The sequence below is a fragment of the Bombina bombina genome, chromosome 1 (assembly GCF_027579735.1).
Source record: "Bombina bombina isolate aBomBom1 chromosome 1, aBomBom1.pri, whole genome shotgun sequence".
Lineage (NCBI taxonomy): Eukaryota > Metazoa > Chordata > Amphibia > Anura > Bombinatoridae > Bombina > Bombina bombina.
In genome coordinates, this window is record NC_069499.1 from 1,204,707,123 (window position 1) to 1,204,730,972 (window position 23,850).

The following is a 23,850-nucleotide window of genomic DNA, read 5'->3' on the forward strand; positions in this document are numbered from 1 at the left end:
CCTTCATGCTCTAGAATGATTCATTGATGATCTTTTGGTGATTTGGCAGGGTGACACCACAGAAATTAATCAGTTTGTTGACAGCATTCACTTTGGTTTTGATATTGATGTTAACATTGACAATCATCCACTATCATCACTGTTGGGGTTTTGCTCACTTGTACATACCCCCAGTGGGGTTTCCCACTAACCCTAAGGACTCAAATTCAACATTAAGAATTAGCCTTGATACTTCAATAAATCAATCAATAAATAAATTAATAATTAGTGGAAAAGACACTTATACTGTGGCAAGACATTCACACTGTGAGTTCGCACAAGATCAATTAATAATACAAATCCATAATAATAGTAAGGAAACTAAACTCTATATTTGATATAACCTCAGATCAAAGTCACTCGGCCAAATATAGGTTAGTGTGTTATATATTTATCTTGAGTTTCAAAAGGTACTCACAATAAGTGACGTTTTCAAATTAAGTGTCATCACATTTGAAATATGGTTATATTATATTATGACATACCCGTTCATATACCAAATCATTCTCAATACACATCCTATTAACACTAGAAAAAACAGGTAACAACCTTTATGCAACATTCAAAAAGTAACCAACAGCAAGTTTCCAACAATGGAATTAATTAAATAAATAATAAAATAATACATTAAATCAAGATATTTTAAGGTGAAAAATATACCAGCCTGTCTTTTGATAACAGACCAAATAGCAATCCATATACGTTAGCAACTTGAATATCAGTCAAAGACAGTCCATAAGTACATATACAATATAAAATAAAACCAACTAAGGAGAGCCATGACCGTTTAGTAGTTTTCTTCTTGACATAATCTCCCTAACCTCTTTCAGTAATCTAATTTACTTTAATTATCGCTATTATATTCCTTAGTAACACATATCAGAAGTAGTCAGATTAGTGAATATGCAAAATGCTTTTGTTTTCTATTTAATGCATGTCAATGCTTTGCGGCTTTAAAAGGGTGTGTTTTGTTTTACCCAATGGGAGGCAATCTTTGTCTTTTTAAACTCAGAGCAGTGGTCACTATACATGCTATGACTACGGCGGACAAGGCCGAAACGCGTCAGCAGCTGTGACCACTACCCTGAGCTGCAGCTTTGAAAAAGACTCTGTAACACAAGAGCTGTTTCTTTTTGTTTTAACCAATAAAGCCTTTGGATTTATTTACAAGTTACCGGGACTCCTGATTCCTTCTCTTCATAGTTTTATTATTATACTTTGTCAGGCTAATCATGCAGGCCATCCATATAGAGCTCCAACAAAAGGGGGGGGGATAAGAGGGATTCAAGTGATAAGAAAAGTTTTACTTAACACAACAAAATTACCATGGGTCCCAGACCGCGTGTCTTGCTGTTATACTTTGTCAGGGTAATCATAACTGCCATATAGACCTCCACCAATAGGGGGAGTTACAGGGCTGAAAGTGCGAAGAACAGTACTACTTAACACAACCTAGTTGGGTCCATGAACGCATGTTTAATTATTAGACTTTATCAGGGTAATTATATATCTAACAAATCTATCTATTTCTCTTCTATCGACTCTATCTAACTATCAATCTATGTATATCTATCTATCCTATCTATCAATCTATCTTCTGTCCGGGATGTTTTGAGACAGCCACTTTGGGAATGTTAGTTGATTTAGGCCCATTATGGCTTAAAAGCAGACTCTGCATAAACTATGTAATTTTCCATGGGAGTTTTGCCAGGGATCCCCCTCCAGCATGCGACAGTCCAGGTGTTAGTACCCTTGAAACAACTTTTTCATCACTATTGTGGCCAGAAAGAGTCCTTGTAGGTTTTAAAGTTCGCCTGCCTATTGAATTCAATTTTAGGTTCGCAACATCACTATGGAGATGTAGTATATGCACCTGCACCGCAAACTCATCTTATTAAACTTAATACGTTGTATAACTCGTTCTGCCGCTTTGTGCTACAATGTAACTACAGGACCCACCATTGTGACATGCTAAAAGAACTAAACTGGCTGTCACTGGAATCCAGATGCACCCTCCATCTGTCCTGCCTTTGGTTTAAGAGCCTTTCTGGGAAGTTCCCACCCTACCTGAGCAGAATGCTCTCCGAGGCTATTCCCACCTCCTATAACCTCCGATCCAATAACAGCACATTATTTAGCTTGCCTCAATACAAAAAGAAAGCAGCTCGATCCTCCTTTTCCTACAGAGCACCACAATTATGGAATGACCTCCCGCACACTTTAAAAACTTCCCCAAGCCTAATATCCTTTAAGAGATCCCTCTCTACATATCTCAAAATAGAATGCACCTGTCATGGTTGATTATATATTTCCTACCTGTTCTATGTTAAATGTTTGCATATATTGTGTATTATTATTGTTTTCGTATTTTATTGTACCCTATTGTATCAATACAATTTTTTGTGGTCACAGGACATACTTGAAAACGAGAGAAATCTCAATGTATCCTTCCTGGTAAAATATTTTATAATAAAATAAATAAATAAATATATATATATTATACATGTATATGTACTGTATGAATGTCTATCTTAAATCCCTTTGCTTTTTTCTGACACCTGATACCTCATGTCTTTGAGCCCTTATAACTTTTTTGTGCAATATTTTTTTTAAATACTTTTTATCATGGACTTTTTATCAGATGGTTATTGTGGGTGTAATGTATTTTTTATATATTTTGTGGAACTTTTTTGTTTTGCGAAACAGTTAACCAGAGCTCTAAGGACGTAGTAATCATTCTAGCGTAAATCGTGATTGTGATTAAGTGATCAAGTTTACTTTTAACTTGTAATACGGGCAGTAAACCAGACGAGATAAAACACCCACGATAAACCCAATTGCGCTCCACTTATAATCTGGCATTAAGTACTTAAAGGGACACTTAAATCAAAATAAACATTTATTATTCAGATAGATCATGCAGTTTTAAGACACTTTCCAATTTACTTCCATTATCAAATGTTGCACAGTTTTTTTTAATATATACACACTTTCCTGGGGAACAAGCTCCTGCTGAGCATGTGCACAAGCTCACAGGGTATACGTATACTAGTCTGTGATTGACTGATATCTAAAAAAAAAAGCAATCCAGAGCGGCTCACTCAAAAACATACGCTTTAATGATTAAAAGTTAAGCAACGTGGGCTAACAGCATACATAGATTAAAATGCAGATACAAAACAGAGGTACAGCACACATCCCAACCTAGGACGCGTTTCGGGATTGCCCCTTACTCACAGACGGTCAGGTGAAAGCTCATTGGGCTTATAAAGGCAACACCTGATCAATAAACACCAGAGTTTCTTAAACAATTATAAACAATTTTAAACAATTTTAAAGTGATAGCATATATCGTGTAAATACCATGTATATTGAAAATATGTCAATACATTGACATTCAAATTACTTAACAAAAGAACACATTGTCATATGTATAAACACTTAAACATTAACTTAACATTAATGGTAGATCATCCTTTTATAATATCAGAAGAGTTACAAATGTTATTACATATGTATGGGCTAATAAAGATAATTTTTTTTAAAAAGGAGAGGATTTATTATTATTAACGTTGGATGCACAAAAAGCATTTGACTCGGTAGAATGGGATCATCTCTTTCAGACTTTGAGGATGTTTGGATTGAAAGGTAATATTTTGGAATGTATCAAAAACTTATACTCCGCCCCAAAAACTGCCTTCTGCATAAATGGACAACAAACAGATTTCATAGAAATGTCCAGAGGCACTAGACAGGGGTGTCCTCTCTCACCAATTTTATTCGATCTAGCCCTGGAGCCATTAATGATACAAGTTATGGAAATGATTCAAGGCATAAGAATTGGGGACACTGAAATAAAAGTAGCAGCATATGCGGATGACATGCTAATATTTTTAAGAAATTCAAAAGAACAGATCCCACTAATATTGGAAATAATAGAAACATTTGGGTCATTTTCGGGCTATAAAGTCAATATACATAAATCAGAGATCCTGTGGCTAGTAAAACAGAAAGGTTCTATTCTAGACTCTAAGTTTAAAGTAGCAGATACATTTCTAAAATATTTGGGAATAAATTTTTCTAACACACCAGGTGACTGGTATAAGTTAAATTATGAACCCCTATTTATTAAAATTATAGAGGAAATTAAAAGATGGTCGCATCTACCTATAACCCTAGCAGGGAAAATTAATATGTTCAAGATGATAACAACACCTAAAATTCTATATGTTATCCAAAATTTACCATTAAAAATTAAAAACAAAGATTTATTACGAATCAAAAGAGCCGTAACCCAACTTTGTTGGAAAGATAAAAAAGCTAGAATATCATATGCAAAACTATCTATCCCAAATGAATGGGGCGGAATGGGGCTACCTGACCTAATTTTATATAACCAGGTGTTCTTTGCTAAAATAGTATTAGCTTGGATCTCCAACAACAATAAATTCATAGATTTAGACCTAGAAGAGAACATAGTAAAACCATTTAGCTTAAAATCTCTAATACACGTAGATCACAATAAGCTACCAGATAGGATTAAAAAACTAGATAGTATTACAAACTTAATTATAGCCTGGCAAAAATTATGTAAAATCTTGAAAATAGATTTTCACTTTTCAAATTTTCTACCTTTAAGAGGGAATCCTGGGGTAATGTTGAATGCAGAAGTATGCCAAAAATGGCAGGAAAGAGGCCTTACCTACCTATACCAGCTAATAGATAATCAGAAGAAATGTATACGGGACTTTAATTATTTGAAAGATATGTTTGGATGGGAGAACTCACATTTTTATATATACCTACAGCTAAGACATTATTGTAATTCATTAGGAAGGGTGATCTACATGAAAGATAATTGGGATAAGCTGACTCCCATAATGAATCTCTTCGCCCAAGGAAGTACTAGTTGCTCAATATTATATAAGAAACTCAATGACCAAACTAGGATGAAATATATTTATGAATCAATCAATAAGTGGTTAAGAATTTCCCCAGAACTCAAAGTAACTGAGGAGGATATAAGAGGAAGCATGAATAGAACAAGGAAAGCTACCCTATTATCTAGTTGGAGAGAGTCACAAGTTAAAATATTGCATCACGTATACTTAACCCCATATGGTATGGCGAAATGGGGCAATTCTCAAAATAACTGTTGTAAACGATGTAGATATGTAAACGCAGATATAGTACATTGTATGTACTCATGCCCTAAAATTAAAACTTTTTGGTTAAAAATCACTTATTGGTTGAAAAAGAAATGTAAGATTAGATTAGACATTACCCCAAAAGAAGTTTTTTTCTTAGTAGAAGGTTCAACCCACGGGTCAAATACTCGTTTTCTAAATACTATAATATTAATTGTAAGAAATATGATATTAAGTGAATGGAATTCCAAAAAGAGTTTAAGCATAAAGGTTTTCTTAAGGCGAATACAGTTGCAATTGACATATGAACAATTTGACACAGACAATCAATCCGAAAAACAAATTGCAAAATTTATGCTTAAATGGGAACTCTATATAAGATCATTAGATCGGGCAATGCAACAAATAATTATTAAACCATTTGAAAATTCAATATATATTCAAGAGGAACAACTTAGGGGGAGCTGGAGAGTGTAGGGCTGGAGCGGGACGGAGCGTGAGAGGTTTAAGGTCAAAATCAGTATTATACATAAAAAGGAGGAGGAGAAAGGAAGGAACTTCCCCCCCCCCCTTTTTTTTTTTTTTTTTTTTTTTGTTGTCTGCTTGTTTGTTTGTTTGTATGATTTTATTTTTAATTGGTCTATCGCCTTAGAATTAGTAAGGTGCATGTACGATTTGACAATACAATGAGCCAAAAGAAGAGAGAGAGGGGAAGGAAGGAAGGAAGAAGGTTAAAAGATAGATAAGGGAGGGGGGGAAAATGAGAGTAAAGACTACATTAATATATATGGAACATATTGTGTTAAATACTTATATAATATATATGAATATAAGTTGGAAAAACAAGGTTTATATGTTATTTAATAGCAGAAATATTATATCAATTGGAATTGTGTAACTGCGACTAGAGTCACCTCCAAGAAGATGATACTGCAATTGTAATAGTTAGCAACAGGTTTTTGTTGCCTTTTTGTATTTTTTTTTACACTGTATGTACATGATATGATACATGATTACCTCAATAAAAAACAAAATAATTAGAAAGCTGATTGGGCTTATAAAGGCAACACCTGATCAATAAACACCAGAATTTCTTAAACAATTATAAACAATTTTAAACAATTTTAAAGTGATAGCATATATCGTGTAAATACCATGTATACTGAAAATATGTCAATACATATCAAATTACTTAACAAAAGAACACATTGTCATATGTATAAACACTTAAAGGAAGAAAGAAATTACCATTTTGTCAGTCTCATGGAAAATACATCCCATACTGATGAATATACAAAAGTGATCAACCAACTATAAAATGAAAAAATTCATGCAAACATATAGTTAATACTAATACATATAAATGCATAGGAGCACAACATTTACAGGATAATAATAACAGTAAGTAATTATTCAAAGATTGCAAATATGATTGCAAATATGTTTGTCGGTACGGGTAGGGACTACAAATTGGGTAGGGACTAAAAATTGGGTTTCGAACTAGAATAATTCAACTTTGTACATGTATATATATATATATATATATATATATATAGTACGGTCTTACATATATGATGACTTATAACATCTAGAATAGATAGATCAAAAATGATCAAAAAATGTGTACTACAGTTAATACATTGAGATGTTTCATATCTATTCCCTTTAACATAGGACTCTAAGTGTGATGATTGCTCAATATAGTCACAGGCTTTACACCTTGAGTTCCCACATTTGAAGGTACCTTTGTGTGTTAGCCAACTACTTTTTACACCTGCTTTTGGTAGTACAGTCGGTGAAAGAATGTTACCTAAGGTCACACTAGGTCTGAAGGAAAATCTACATCCCCTCTCCAAAATATCTTTTAACTTATCTGCCAATACAGTAGAATAGGAAGATGTTTTTTAATGATATTGCAAATTTGTTGATACTAGTCACTGTGACCAGTTACAAACGTAACAATAGGGTGATGATTACTTGATCGAGTTTTTTCATCCTTATCACTTTTTTCCAAAAGTTTAAGTATAGATATATTGCTGACTTCTTTCATTGCATTGTTTATTATACATTTACCATAACCCCTTTCACTGAGGTTCTCACTTAATCTCCTGCACTCTGCCTTGTAATCCTCTGCCCATGAAAAATTTATTTTCATATGAATAAATTGCCATTTTACAATTGCTCTTGAGATGTTCTTAGGTTGATTACTTGTAGAGTGCAGCAAATTGTTCTTTGCTATTTGTTTTCTATATGCTTTGGTGTCAATCTTGTTTGGAGTTTTTTCCGACATTAAAGTAACATCAAGATAATTTACAGTTGTTTTATGCCACTCCATTGTGAACTTGATACCCATTTCATTGGAATTAAGACATTCCAAAAAGGAGTAAGCTTCTTCCACTGAACCTCTCCAGACCAAAATAAGGTCATCAATAAATCTTCTGTAAAAGAACACAGAAGACCGATAGGGATTCTTATCTCCAAAGATGTGGGGAGATTCCCACCACCCTAAAAATAGGTTGGCATAAGATGGGGCAAATTTAGCACCCATCGCAGTCCCACACCTTTGGAGATAAAAATTATCCTCAAGCTCAAAAAAGTTATGTTCAAGCAAATATTGCACAACAGAAACAAAGAAGGTAATCTGCTCATAATAAAAGTCTGTAGCAGTGGTCAAAAAAATATTTAACACCACAAAGACCCCAATGATGAGGTATTGAAGAATATAAAGATACATACAACATCTATGGTTACCCAACTGTAATGCTCTTCCCGAACGAAATCATGTATTAGATTTAAAAGATGGGTAGTATCTCTTAGATAACTCCACAGTGGGGCAACCATTCAGATAATGGCTCCAGCACTGAGTCAATACCAGACACAATATTTTTCCCCTGGATGTTATCCAGGGATTTATTGACCTTCAGAAACAGGTGAAATGCTGGGGTTTTGGGATATTGAACACATAAAAATGCTGCAGTTTTAGTATCAATATAACCTTGCCGAATAAAGTTTCAAGATTTTACCTATAAAGATGGATGTCGGTGTTTCTTCTTCTTTCTGAATTTGATTACTCCAGTCCTTGCCGACCCATCAGCTGATGCCCTAGTCTGGAGCGGATCCAAGTTTGCAGTGCCTCCGGAAAAGAACTCCCGCTATTGGAGGATCACTAATGACGTATAGCCAACACCCACACACAAGCCGACGAGTACATGGAACACAGCGGAGGCCCTGTGAGCCGCTGAATTGAAGCGCCTGGATCTTCGGATGCGGCACAGAGGCGGCTGCATATCAGGCAGCGACGCTGTCAAGTGTTTAACCGGACAGGCCATGGTGGGGTGAGTGACTTAACTTTGCAAGTGTTATAGGAAATTCATAATCACTACCGGAGACTCTGCATTGGTCCTTATATTTATTTCAGCCCGGTGTGGCTGAGTTCTGTTGTTAGGTTTCTCTGTTTGATATTGAACACATAAAAATTCTGCAGTTTTAGTATCAATATAACCCTGTTCTTTGCCATCAACAATAAAGGACCTAATCTGATCTTGTATCAGTTGTGTAGGATTTCTGGGAATAAGGGGGTAAGTTTTTGTATCATTTAGTTGTCGGTGGTCTTCTGTTATATAGTCTTTCCTTAAATGAACCACCGTACTTCCTCCCTTATCAGATTTCCTTTATTGTTTTTTAGTTCATCTACCCTTTCTCTTTGAATTTTAGTTAAGTTATGCCTATGACCCTTGTCTGATTCATGTAACTTAGTTCACTTTCCACACTTTTATGAAACATTTCCAAAACATTGCCTCTACTTTGAATTGGATAAAACCAGGACTTATTTGTCATTGTTTGCATAAGTGGCTGAATATTGGAAATGGACACAGAAGATAGGATTCTATCAGCCAATCGGAATTAAGGTAGGAAAAATCTGATTGGCTGATGCAATCAGCCAATCAGATTTAAGTTCAATCCGATTGGCTGATCCTATCAGCCAATCGGATTGACCTAACATTCTAATGGCTGATCGGAACAGCCAATAGAATGCGAGGTCAATCTGATTGGCTGATCCAATCAGCCAATCGGATTGAACTTCAATCTGATTGGCTGATTGCATCAGCCAATCAGATTTTTCCTACCTTAATTCCGATTGGCTGATAGAATTCTATCAGCCAATCAGAATTCGAGGGATGCCATCTTGGATGACGTCATTTAAAGGAACCTTCATTCGGCCCTAGGATATCGTAAGAAGAGGATGGCTCCGCGTCGGATGGATTCAAGATGGCTCCACTCCAGTTGATTGAAGATTGAAGATGCCGCTTGGATGAAGACATCTGCCGCTTGGAGGACCTCTTCTGCTCCGATCGGATGAAGACTTCTGCCGCTCTGGATGTCCGCTTCTGGCCCATCGGTACCCGGCTGGGTGAACACGGCTCCAGGTAGGGTGATCTTCAGGGGGGTAGTGTTAGGTTTTTTTAAGGGGGGGTCAGGTGGGTTTTAGAGTAGGGGTATGTGGGTGGTGGGTTATAATGTTGGGGGGTATTGAATTTTTATTTACAGGTAAAAGAGCTGATTACTTTGGGGCAATGCCCCGCAAAAAGCCCTTTTAAGGGCAGGTAAAAGAGCTGATTACTTTGGGGCAATGCCCCGCAAAAAGCCCTTTTAAGGGCTGGTAAAAGAGCTGATTACTTTGTAATTTAGGATAGGGTATGGCATTTTATTATTTTGGGGGGCTTTTTTATTTTATTAGGGGGCTTAGATTAGGTGTAATTAGTTTAAACTTATTGTAATTATTTTTTTTCTTTAATTTAGTGTTTGTTTTTTTTGTATTATAGTTTAGTTTATTTAATTGTATTTTAGTTTACATAATTGTAGGTAATTTATTTAATTAGTTTAATGATAGTGTAGTGTTAGGTGTATTTGTAAGGTTAGGATTTATTTTACAGGTAATTTTGTAAGTATTTTAACTAGGTAGCTATTAAATAGTTATTAGCTATTTAATAGCTATTGTACCTAGTTAAAATAAATACAAAGTTGCCTGTAAAATAAATATAAATCCTAAAATAGCTACAATGTAATTATTATTTATATTGTAGCTATATTAGGGTTTATTTTATAGGTAAGTATTTAGTTTTAAATAGGAATAATTTATTTAATTATAGTAAATTTAGTTTGTTTAATTTAAATTATATTTAAGTTAGGGGGTGTTAGGGTTAGGGTTAGACTTAGGTTTAGGGGTTAATAACTTTATAATAGTAGCAGGGTTAATAATTGTAGGTAGGTGGCGGCGATGTTAGGGAGGGCAGATTAGGGGTTAATAAAATTTATTATAGTGTTTGCGAGGTGGGAGTGCGGCGGTTTAGGGGTTAATAAATTTATTATAGTGGCGGCGATGTCCAGTTGGCAAATTAGGGGTCAATAAGTGTAGGTAGGTGGCGGCGACATTGGGGGGGGGGCAGATTAGGGGGTAATAAATATAATATAGGTGTCGGCGATGTTAGGGACAGCCGATTAGGGGTTCATAGCTAAAATGTAGGTAGTGGCGGTGTACGGAGCGGCAGATTAGGGGTTAATAATATAATGTAGGTGTCAGCGATAGCAGGGGGAACAGATTAGGGGTTAATAAGTGTAAGATTAGGGGTGTTTAGACTCGGGGTTCATGTTAGGGTGTTAGGTGTAGACTTAGAGGGTGTTTCCCCATAGGAAACAATGGGGCTGCGTTACGAGCTGAACGCTGCTTTTTTGCAGGTGTTAGGTTTTTTTGCAGCCAGCTCAGCCCCATTGTTTCCTATGGGGATATCGTGCACGAGGAGCACGTTTTTCCAGCTTACCGCTACCATAAGCAACGTTGGTATTGAGGGTTGAAGTGGAGCTAAATTATGCTCAACATTCCTTTTCTGAGGCTAACGCAGCCATTCAGACAACTCGTAATACCAGCATTGTCTTAAGGGTGCGCTGGAAAAAAAGGCTTGTTAGCACCGCGGGTCTTTACCGACAAAACTCTAAATCTAGGCGTATGGTTGCCCAGCTGTGGAGTTATCTAAGAGATGCTACCCATCTTTTAAATCTAATACATGATTTAATTTGGGAAGAGCATTACAGTTGGGTAACCATAGATATTGTATCTTTAAATTCTTCAATACCTCATCATTGGGGTCTTTGTGCTGTTAAATATTTTTTGACCACTGCTACAGACTTTGATCATGAGCAGATTACCTTCTTTGTTTCTGTTGTGCAATATTTGCTTGAACATAACTTTTTTTGAGTTTGAGGATAATTTTTATCTCTAAAGTGTGGGACTGTGATGGGTGCTAAATTTGCCCCATCTTACACCAACCTATTTTTAGGTTGGTGGGAATTGTTCCACATCTTTGGAGATAAGAATCCCTATCGGTCTTCTGTGGTCTTTTACAGAAGATTTATTGATGACCTTATTATGGTCTGGAGAGGTTCAGTGGAAGAAGCTTACTTCTTTTTGGAATGTCTTAATTCCAATGACATGGGTATCAAGTTCACAATGGAGTGGCATAAAACAACTGTTACTTTAATGTTGGACAAAACTCCAAACAAGATTGAGACCAAAACATATAGAAAACCAATAGCAAAGAACAATTTGCTGCACTCTACAAGTAATCACCATAAGAACATCTCAAGAGCAATTGCAAAAGGGCAATTTATTCGTATGAAAATAAATTGTTCACGGGCAGAGGATTACAAGGAAGAGTGCAGGAGATTAAGTGAGAACCTCAGTGAAAGGGGTTATGGTAAACATATAATAAACAATGCAATGAAAGAAGTCAGCAATATATCTATACTTAAACTTTTGGAAAAAAGTGATAAGGATGAAAAAACTCGATCATGTAATCATCACCCTATTGTTACGTTTGTAACTGGTCACAGTGACCAGTATCAGCAAATTTGCAATATCATTTAAAAACATCTTCCTATTCTATTGGCAGATAATAAGTTAAAAGATATTGTGGAGAGAGTATGTAAATTTTCCTACAGACGTAGTGTGACCTTAGGTAACATTCTTTCACCCACTGTACTACCGAAAGCAGGTGTAAAAAGTAGTTGGCTAACACACAAAGGTACCTTCAAATGTGGGAACTCAAGGTGTAAAGCCTGTGACTATATTGAGCAATCATCACACTTTGAGTCCTATGTTAAAGGGAATAGATATGAAACATCTCAATGTATTAACTGTAGTATGGGATACATAATTTATCTTATCTCTTGTGTCAATTGTAAACTTCAATACATGGGCCTCACTACTAGGGAAGTGAGGTTCCGTATACGTGAACATCTAAGTAACATAAATTGCAAAAAAGAGTGTTCAGCCCTAGCAACCCATTTTATTCATTACCACAACCAATCAGTGGAGTCTTTCAGATGGAAAGCTATCGAAATGGTGTATCGCCCTAAGAGAGGAGGTAATAGTATTAGGGAGCTATATCGTAGAGAGACCTTTTGGATTTTCAAATTAAAATCCAGGCACCATAAGGGTTCCAATTCAGTATATGATTTCATGAATCATTAAGAAAATTAACTAACTAATTTATGCTATTTATGTAAATTTATTTCTAATTTTTATTTAACTCCTTTATGATCTATAAATTTTGCTTTTGATTAAATCCCTGATCTTGCTTTTACTTACATATACTGTATACGTTTTTCTATTAGAGGTTTTTGTAAGATATCTTTATTTCTATACACATTTTTTTGATAAATTTTGATCTATCTAGATGTTATAAGTCATCATAAAGGTAAGACTGTACTATATCTATCTATCTATCTATCTATCTATCTATATATATATATATATATATATATATATATATATATATATATATATATATATCTGTATTAATCATGTACAAAGTTGAATTATTCTAGTTCAAAACCCAATTTGTAGACCCTACCCAATTTGTAGTCCCTACCCGTACCTGCAATCATATTTGCAATCATATTTGCAATCTTTTAATAATTACTGTTATTATTATCCTGTAAATTTTGTGTTCCTATGCATTTATATGTATTAGTATTAACTATATGTTTGTATGAATTCTTTCATTTTATAGTTGGTTGATCACTTTTGTATATTCATCAGTATGGGATGTATTTTCTATGAGACAGACAAAATGGTAATTTCGTTCTTCCTTTAAGTGTTTATGCATATGACAATGTGTTCTTTTGTTAAAGGGACAGTTTACTCAAAACTTTTCTCCCCTTTAGTTTGTTCCCAATGATCCACTTTACTTGCTGGAGTGTATTAAATTGTTTACAAGTAGCTCATTTACCCTTATATTGGCATTTGAAATAGTTGATTTAGCATGTGGTATCCACACCTATTCTGAAAGTTTGTGGCCTCAGGTCCAAGCTATAGATAAGCTTTGTTAACACAGCCAGCAGAAGAAATTACTCTCCCAGTGGGATATAGCAGAGATAAGGTAATAAAATGTTGATTTTCAATTGTTCTCTCCAAGTACTGGTGATTGTTTTATGGACAGATATAAGATAAAAAAACAGGTATATGTACACAATGTGATACAGTATTGAGATCTGATTATACCTACAAGCTCAACCCATTTTATTAGGTTGTATCTTCAAAACACAAAATCAGAGCTTTAATATACACAAATAAACCTTAAAAAGCTAATTTTCATTAATGTTTTACTCTGCATATGCTAAAAAAGCAATTGTAAACACATTAAGGGAAAAAGTATTTCTCTTGTTAAGTGTATCCAGTCCACGGATCATCCATTACTTGTTTGATATTCTCCTTCCCAACAGGAAGTTGCAAGAGGATCGCCTACAGCAGAGCTGCTATATAGCGCCTCCCCTCACTGCCATATCTAGTCATTCTCTTGCAACTCTCAACAAAGATGGAGGTAGTAAGAGGAGAGTGGTGTATTATAGTTAGTTTTCTTTCTTCAATCAAAAGTTTATTATTTTTAAATGGTACCGGAGGGTACTATTTTCTCTCAGGCAGCATTTAGAAGAAGAATCTGCCTGCGTTTTCTATGATCTTAGCAGAAGTAACTAAGATCCACTGCCGTTCTCACATATGTCTGAGGAGTGAGGTAACTTCAGAGGGGGAATGGCGTGCAGGTTATCCTGCAAAAAGGTATGTGCAGTTAACATTTTTCTAAGGATGGAATTTGCTAGAAAATGCTGCTGATACCGGATTAATGTAAGTTAAGCCTAAATACAGTGATTTAATAGCGACTGGTATCAGGCTTATTAACAGAGATACATACTCTTATAAAAGTGCAATATAAAACGTTTGCTGGCATTTTTAATCGTTTTTATATATGCTTGGTGATAAAATTTATTGGGGCCTAGTTTTTTTCCACATGGCTGGCTTGATTTTTGCCTAGAAACAGTTTCCTGAGGCTTTCCACTGTTGTAATATGAGTGGGAGGGGCCTATTTTAGCGCTTTTTTGCACAGCTAAAATTACAGACAGAGACATTCAGCTTCCCTCTGCATGATACAGGACATCTCTGAAGGGCTCAAAAGGCTTCAAAAGTCGTGTTTGAGGAAGGTAACAGCCACAGTAGAGCTGTGGCAGTTGTTGTGACTGTTTTTAAAAACTTTTTTTTTCATTTGTTATTCCGTTTTTGGTATTAAGGGGTTAATCATCCATTTGCAAGTGGGTGCAAATAACTCTGCTAACACAGGCTGGCACTAATGGCAGCCAGACTGGCCTGGCAACTAAAATTAAATAACACTAGAAGAGGCCTGACACACAAGCCTGATGGAAAATGAAATTAGATTACACTAGCAAAATTATTTAAAAGTTTTTTTTTTTAAATTTACAATAATGTTAAGCAGATATGAGTGGTGGCTGGCACAGCAATTAACCACAGTATATGCTGTGTGAGACTGACACACAGGCCTGATAGAAAATGAAATTAGATTACACTAGCAAAAGGATTTTAAAGTTTTTTTTTTTTTTTAAATTACACTAATGATTGTTAAGCAGATATCAGTGGTGGCACAAAGCAATTAACCACAGTCTATGCTGTGTGAGCCTGACACACAGGCCTGATAGAAAATGAAATTAGATTACACTAGCAAAATGATTTAAAAGTTTTTTTTGTTTAAATTTACAATAATTTTAAGCAGATATGAGTGGTGGCTGCTGGCACATCAATTAACCACAGTATATGCTGTGTAAGCCTGACACACAGGCCTGATAGAAAATGAAATTAGATTACACTAGCAAAATGATTTAAAAGTTTTGTTGTTTAAATTTACACTAATGTTAAGCAGATATGAGTGGTGGCTGGCACAGAGCAATTAACCACAGTATATGCTGTGTGAGCCTGAGACACAGGCCTGATAGAAAATGAAATTAGATTACACTCGCAAAATGATTTAAAAGTTGTTGTTTTTTAAATTTACAATAATGTTAAGCAGATATGAGTGGTGGCTGGCACAGCAATTAACCACAGTATATGCTGTGCAAGCCTGGCACACATGCCTGATAGAAAATTAAATTAGATTACACTAGCAAAATGATTTAAAAGTTTTGTTGTTTAAATTTACACTAATGTTTAGCAGATATGAGTGGTGGCTGGCACAGAACAATTAACCACAGTATATGCTGTGTGAGCCTGAGACACAGGCCTGATAGAAAATGAAATTAGATTACACTAGCAAAATGATTTAAAATTTTTTTTTTTTTAAATTTACAATAATGTTAAGCAGATATGAGTGGTGGCTGCTGGCACAGCAATTAACCACAGTATATGCTGTGTAAGCCTGACACAGAGGCCTGATAGAAAATGAAATTAGATTACACTAGCAAAATTATTTAAAAGTTTTGTTGTTTAAATTTACAATAATGTTAAGCAGATATGAGTGGTGGCTGGCACAGAGCAATTAACCACAGTATATGCTGTGTGAGACTGACACACAGGCCTGATAGAAAATTAAATTAGATTACACTAGCAAAAGGATTTTAAAGTTTTTTTTAAAAAAATTTACACTAATGATTGTTAAGCAGATATCAGTGGTGGCACAGAGCAATTAACCACAGTCTATGCTGTGTGAGCCTGACACACAGGCCTGATAGAAAATTAAATTAGATTACACTAGCAAAATTATTTAAAAGTTTTTTTGTTTAAATTTACAATAATGTTAAGCAGATATGAGTGGTGGCTGCTGGCACAGCAATTAACCACAGTATATACTGTGTAAGCCTGACACACAGGCCTGATAGAAAATTAAATTAGATTACACTAGCAAAATGATTTAAAAGTTTTGTTGTTTAAATTTACACTAATGTTAAGCAGATATGAGTGGTGGCTGCCTGGCTGGCACATAGAAATTAACCACAGTATATGCTGTGTGAGCCTGAGACACAGGCCTGATAGAAAATGAAATTAGATTACACTAGCAAAATGATTTAAACGTTTTTTTTTTTTTTTAATTTACAATAATGTTAAGCAGATATGAGTGGTGGCTGCTGGCACAGCAATTAACCACAGTATATGCTGTGTAAGCCTGACACACAGACCTGATAGAAAATGAAATTAGATTACACTAGCAAAATGATTTAAAAGTTTTGTTGCTTAAATTTACAATAATGTTAAGCAGATATGAGTGGTGGCTGGCACAGAGCAATTAACCACAGTATATGCTGTGTGAGACTGACACACAGGCCTGATAGAAAATTAAATTAGATTACACTAGCAAAAGGATTTTAAAGTTTTTTAAAAAAAAATTTACACTAATGATTGTTAAGCAGATATCAGTGGTGGCACAGAGCAATTAACCACAGTCTATGCTGTGTGAGCCTGACACACAGGCCTGATAGAAAATGAAATTAGATTACACTAGCAAAATGATTTAAAAGTTTTTTTGTTTAAATTTACAATAATGTTAAGCAGATATGAGTGGTGGCTGCTGGCACAGCAATTAGCCACAGTATATGCTGTGTAAGCCTAACACACAGGCCTGATAGAAAATGAAATTAGATTACACTAGCAAAATGATTTAAAAGTTTTGTTGTTTAAATTTACACTAATGTTAAGCAGATATGAGTGGTGGCTGGTACAGAGCAATTAACCACAGTATATGCTGTGTGAGCCTGAGACACAGGCCTGATAGAAAATGAAAATAGATTACACTAGCAAAATGATTTAAAAGTTGTTTTTTTTAAATTTACAATAATGTTAAGCAGATATGAGTGGTGGCTGCTGGCACATCAATTAACCACAGTATATGCTGTGTAAGCCTGACACACAGGCCTGATAGAAAATTAAATTAGATTACACTAGCAAAATGATTTAAAAGTTTTGTTGTTTAAATTTACACTAATGTTAAGCAGATATGAGTGGTGGCTGGTACAGAGCAATTAACCACAGTATATGCTGTGTGAGCCTGAGACACAGGCCTGATAGAAAATGAAAATAGATTACACTAGCAAAATGATTTAAAAGTTGTTTTTTTTAAATTTACAATAATGTTAAGCAGATATGAGTGGTGGCTGCTGGCACATCAATTAACCACAGTATATGCTGTGTAAGCCTGACACACAGGCCTGATAGAAAATTAAATTAGATTACACTAGCAAAATGATTTAAAAGTTTTGTTGTTTAAATTTACACTAATGTTAAGCAGATATGAGTGGTGGCTGCCTGGCTGGCACAGAGCAATTAACCACAGTATATGCTGTGTGAGCCTGAGACACAGGCCTGATAGAAAATGAAATTAGATTACACTAGCAAAATTATTTAAAAGTGTTTTTTTAAAAATTTGCAATAATGTTAAGCAGATATGAGTGGTGGCTGCCTGGCTGGCACAGAGCAATTAACCACAGTATATGCTGTGTGAGCCTGAGACACAGGCCTGATAGAAAATTAAATTACATTACACTAGCAAAATGATTTAAAAGGTTTTTTTTACATTTACAATAATGTTAAGCAGATATGAGTGGTGGCTGGCACAGCAATTAACCACAGTATATGCTGTGTAAACCTGACACACAGGCCTGATAGAAAATGAAATTAGATTACACTAGCAAAATGATTTAAAAGTTTTGTTGTTTAAATTTACACTAATGTTAAGCAGATATCAGTGGTGGCACTAATCACAGTATATGCTGTGAGCCTCACACACAGGCTGAAAGCCAGGCAAATGCAAATAAAATTACAAATAATAATAAAAAAAAACGACTGAAGTTCTAGCCCTACAAAGGGCTTTTTGGGGTGCTGTCCTTACAGCAGAGATTAGATGAGTCCTTCAGGACTGTAGTGGACACTAAATACACTAGCCTAGCTATCTATTTCCCTATAATGTCAGCAGCAGCAACACTAAAGCTCCTCTCACTAAGAAAGCAAGATCGTAATGAATCTAAAATGGCTGCTGCCCAGGAGCTGGGTGGGTCTGTGAGGGAGTGTCTGCTGCTGATTGGCTCAAATGTGTCAGAAGGCTGTGAGATACAGGGTCAAAATTTCCTCAATGATGACGAATAGGGGGCGGATCGAACATTGCATATGTTCGCCAGCAGCGGCGAACGCGAACAAGCTATGTTCGCTGGGAACTGTTCTCCGGCGAACTGTTTGCGACATCATTAATGGACATTGCCCCTAAAAGGGCATTCAGCTCTTTTACCTAAAGCTCAAAACCCTAATCTATAAAAAAAAAATCCAAAAAATTTTAAAAAATCCTAACCCCAACCCCCGAAGATCCACTTACATTTCTGAAGTCCGACATCCAGGCGGAGAAGTCTTCATCCAGGTGGCAATGTCTTCATCCATCCAGGTGGCAGAAGTCTTCATCCAAGCGGCATCTTCTATCTTCATCCAAGCGGCACGGAGCGGGTCCATCCTGAAGCCATCCGATGCGAAGCTCCTCTTCTTACGGTTGCCGCAGTAAACTGAATCTTCAATGCAAGGGACGCAATTCAAGAGGAGGTCCCTTGCATTGGCTGATTTGAGTGTTAATTTCAAATATGCCAATAGGAGGCAAGCTTCTGAAATCCTATTGGCTGTTTAAATCAGCCAATAGGATGAGAGCTACTAAAATTCTATTGGCTGTTCAAATCATCCAATAGAAGTTCAGTAGCTCTCATCCTATTGGCTGTTTTGCACAGCCAATAGGATTTCAGAAGCTCGCCTCCTAATGGCTGATTTGAATTTAACACTATAAAATAAGCCAATAGGAATGCATTCAATCTTCAGTATGCGGCAGTGACCACATGAAGAGGAACTTCCACGCCGGTCCTGCTCCATGGCCACTGGTCCTGCTCCGTGATCGCCGGTCCTGCTCCACGGTCACCTCCTAGTTTTTTTTGGGTGTTTTTTTTTTTTAGATTTGGATATTATTATTTTTTAATGGGCAGCAAAGAAACAGTTTGCTCTATTAAGGACAATGCCCATACAAATGCCCTGTTAAGGGTAATGGGTAGCTTAGATTTTTTTAGATTAAGTTTTTTATTTTGGGGCATTGTGTGGGTGGGGGGGATTACTTTTTGGGGGTAATTGGTATTTTATTTAGGTAAAAGAGCTGATTGCTTTAGGGCAATGCCCTACAAAAGGCCCTTTTAAGGGCTATTGGTAGTTTAGTGTTAGTGTTTAGTTTTTTTTAGATTATGGCTTTTTTATTTTAATGGGCAGCAAAAAGAGCTGATTGCCCTTTTAAGGGGAATGCCCATACAAACGCCCCTTTAGGGGCAATGGGTATTTTAGTTTTTTTTAGACTTAGGTTTTTTTATTTTGGGGGGTTGGTTGGGTGGGGGGTTTAACTGTTAGGGGGTACTTTGTAATTGTTTTAGGTAAAAGAGCTGTTAAACTTAGTGCAATGCCCTACAAAAGGCCATTTTAAGGGCTATCGGTAGTTTAGTGTTATATAAGGGAGTGTTTTTATTTGGGGGGGCTTTTATATAGGGGTATTAGATATATAGGGGTTATAGTTTTTTATCTTTTGTAATTTTAGTGTTTTTTTGTAATGTTAGATTTTTTAAATTTTTGTAATATTATTTTTTTTTAATTTCATCTTAAAGGGACATAATACTCATATGCTAAATCATTTGAAACTGATGCAGCATAACTGTAAAAAGCTGACAGGAAAATATTACCTGAGCATCTCTATGTAAAGAAGGAAGATATTTTACCTCACAATCTCCTCAGCTCAGCAGAGTAAGTTCTTTGTAAAAAGTTATGCTCAGCTGCTCCCAGCTGCAGGTAAAAAAAAAAAAAAAATAAGAAATGAACAGCAGCCAATCAGCATCAGCAGTGCTGAGGTCATGAACTCTTTTACTGTGATTTCATGGGATTTCACTTAACTCTCATGAGATTTCATAGTAAGCTGAATAGGGAAATAATATGAGAGTGCACGAGGCTCATCCCCTAAGATGTCCCAGGACAGACATACTAATATGCTGCTTATAAATCCTTTATAATGGGAGGTGGCTACTGAGAAACTTTTGAGGTAAAATATCTTTCTTTTTTACATAGAGATGTTCAGGTGATATTTTCTAGTCAGCTTTTTACAGCTATGCTGCATCACTTTCAAGTGTTTAAACATTTGGGTATTATGGCCCTTTAAATCTTGTTTTTTTATTTTATATAATTGGGGTTCATTTTTGGGGTTTTAGGTTAGGGGTCTTAGGCCTAGATTTAGAGTTCGGCGGTAGCCGTCAAAACCAGCGTTAGAGGCTCCTAACGCTGGTTTTGGCCGCCCGCTGGTATTTGGAGTCAGTGATTAAAGGGTCTAACGCTCACTTTACAGCCGCGACTTTTCCATACCGCAGATCCCCCTACGCCATTTGCGTAGCCTATCTTTTCAATGGGATCTTCCTAACGCCGGTATTTAGAGTCGTTTCTGCAGTGAGCGTTAGAGCTCTAACGACAAGATTCCAGCCGCCTGAAAATAGCAGGAGTTAAGAGCTTTCTGGCTAACGCCGGTTTATAAAGCTCTTAACTACTGTACCCTAAAGTACACTAACACCCATAAACTACCTATGTACCCCTAAACCGAGCTCCCCCCACATCGCCGCCACTCGATTAAATATTTTAACCCCTAATCTGCCGACCGCCACCTACGTTATACTTATGTACCCCTAATCTGCTGCCCCTAACACCGCCGACCCCTGTATTATATCTATTAACCCCTAACTTGCCCCCCACAACGTCGCCGCAAGCTACTTAAAATAATTAACCCCTAATCTTCCGACCGCAAATCGCCGCCACCTACGTTATCCCTATGTACCCCTAATCTGCTACCCCTAACATCGCCGACCCCTATGTTATATTTATTAACCCCTAATCTGCCCCCCTCAACGTCGCCGACACCTACCTACACTTATTAACCCCTAATCTGCCGAGCGGACCTGAGCGCTACTATAATAAAGTTATTAACCCCTAATCCGCCTCACTAACCCTATCATAAATAGTATTAACCCCTAATCTGCCCTCCCTAACATCGCCGACACCTACCTTCAATTATTAACCCCTAATCTGCCGACCGGAGCTCACCGCTATTCTAATAAATGTATTAACCCCTAAAGCTAAGTCTAACCCTAACACTAACACCCCCCTAAGTTAAATATAATTTTTATCTAACTAAATAAATTAACTCTTATTAAATAAATAATTCCTATTTAAAGCTAAATACTTACCTGTAAAATACATCCTAATATAGCTACAATATAAATTATAATTATATTATAGCTATTTTAGGATTAATATTTATTTTACAGGCAACTTTGTAATTATTTTAACCAGGTACAATAGCTATTAAATAGTTAAGAACTATTTAATAGTTACCTAGTTAAAATAATAACAAATTTACCTGTAAAATAAATCCTAACCTAAGATATAATTAAACCTAACACTACCCTATCAATAAAATAATTAAATAAACTACCTACAATTACCTACAATTAACCTAACACTACACTATCAATAAATTAATTAAACACAATTGCTACAAATAAATACAATTAAATAAACTAGCTAAAGTACAAAAAATAAAAAAGAACTAAGTTACAGAAAATAATAAAATATTTACAAAGATAAGAAAAATATTACAACAATTTTAAACTAATTACACCTACTCTAAGCCCCCTAATAAAATAACAAAGCCCCCCAAAATAAAAAATTCCCTACCCTATTCTAAAATACAAATATTACAAGCTCTTTTACCTTACCAGCCCTGAACAGGGCCCTTTGCGGGGCATGCCCCAAGAATTTCAGCTCTTTTGCCTGTAAAAAAAAACATACAATACCCCCCCCCCCAACATTACAACCCACCACCCACATACCCCTAATCTAACCCAAACCCCCCTTAAATAAACCTAACACTACCCCCTGATGATCTTCCTACCTTGTCTTCACCATGCCAGGTTCACCGATCCGTCCTGGCTCCAAGATCTTCATCCAACCCAAGCGGGGGCTAGACATCCACTGAAGAAGTCCAGAAGAGGGTCCAAAGTCTTCCTCCTATCCGGCAAGAAGAGGACATCCGGACCGGCAAACATCTTCTCCAAGCGGCATCTTCTATCTTCTTCCATCCGATGACGACCGGCTCCATCTTGAAGACCTCCAGCGCGGATCCATCCTCTTCTTCCGACGACTAGACGACGAATGACGGTTCCTTTAAGGGACGTCATCCAAGATGGCGTCCCTCGAATTCCGATTGGCTGATAGGATTCTATCAGCCAATCGGAATTAAGGTAGGAATTTTCTGATTGGCTGATGGAATCAGCCAATCAGAATATAGTTCAATCCGATTGGCTGATCCAATCAGCCAATCAGATTGAGCTCGCATTCTATTGGCTGTTCCGATCAGCCAATAGAATGCGAGCTCAATCTGATTGGCTGATTGGATCAGCCAATCGGATTGAACTATATTCTGATTGGCTGATTCCATCAGCCAATCAGAAAATTCCTACCTTAATTCCGATTGGCTGATAGAATCCTATCAGCCAATCGGAATTCGAGGGACGCCATCTTGGATGACGTCCCTTAAAGGAACCGTCATTCGTCGTCTAGTCGTCGGAAGAAGAGGATGGATCCGCGCTGGAGGTCTTCAAGATGGAGCCGGTCGTCATCGGATGGAAGAAGATAGAAGATGCCGCTTGGAGAAGATGTTTGCCGGTCCGGATGTCCTCTTCTTGCCGGATAGGAGGAAGACTTTGGACCCTCTTCTGGACTTCTTCAGTGGATGTCTAGCCCCCGCTTGGGTTGGATGAAGATCTTGGAGCCAGGACGGATCGGTGAACCTGGCATGGTGAAGACAAGGTAGGAAGATCATCAGGGGGGTAGTGTTAGGTTTATTTAAGGGGGGTTTGGGTTAGATTAGGGGTATGTGGGTGGTGGGTTGTAATGTTGGGGGGGGGGGTATTGTATGTTTTTTTTTACAGGCAAAAGAGCTGAAATTCTTGGGGCATGCCCCGCAAAGGGCCCTGTTCAGGGCTGGTAAGGTAAAAGAGCTTGTAATATTTGTATTTTAGAATAGGGTAGGGAATTTTTTATTTTGGGGGGCTTTGTTATTTTATTAGGGGGCTTAGAGTAGGTGTAATTAGTTTAAAATTGTTGTAATATTTTTCTTATGTTTGTAAATATTTTATTATTTTCTGTAACTTAGTTCTTTTTTATTTTTTGTACTTTAGATAGTTTATTTAATTTTATTTATTTGTAGCAATTGTGTTTAATTAATTT